The sequence below is a fragment of the Pimephales promelas genome, chromosome 7, assembly GCF_988280905.1.
Source record: "Pimephales promelas chromosome 7, fPimPro1.hap1.1, whole genome shotgun sequence".
Lineage (NCBI taxonomy): Eukaryota > Metazoa > Chordata > Actinopteri > Cypriniformes > Leuciscidae > Pimephales > Pimephales promelas.
The window spans coordinates 2519894-2520172 of NC_142775.1; positions in this window are offsets into that span (position 1 = coordinate 2519894).

Sequence of the window (279 nt, forward strand, 5' to 3'; positions counted from 1 at the left end):
GTCAGTTTGGCTGAACTACAGAGCAAAGCTTGTTGGATAGATTGATTTTGTTTTCATTTCTACTCTGTATGATGCACATAACCTTTTGTTTATTTTTAACTAGACCTATTTCTGTTTTAGGTTTGCAACAGTTACTTTAATTGTCGGGCTTAGTTAATAATTAAGCTATTTTTAGTGAACACTTATTTATTTGACAACTCATTTATTGAACTATGAGCGAAGGAGGAGTGTAAGTTTCATGTTCGCTAAACAGGCTCTTTCTAGTGAACAGAAACCTAC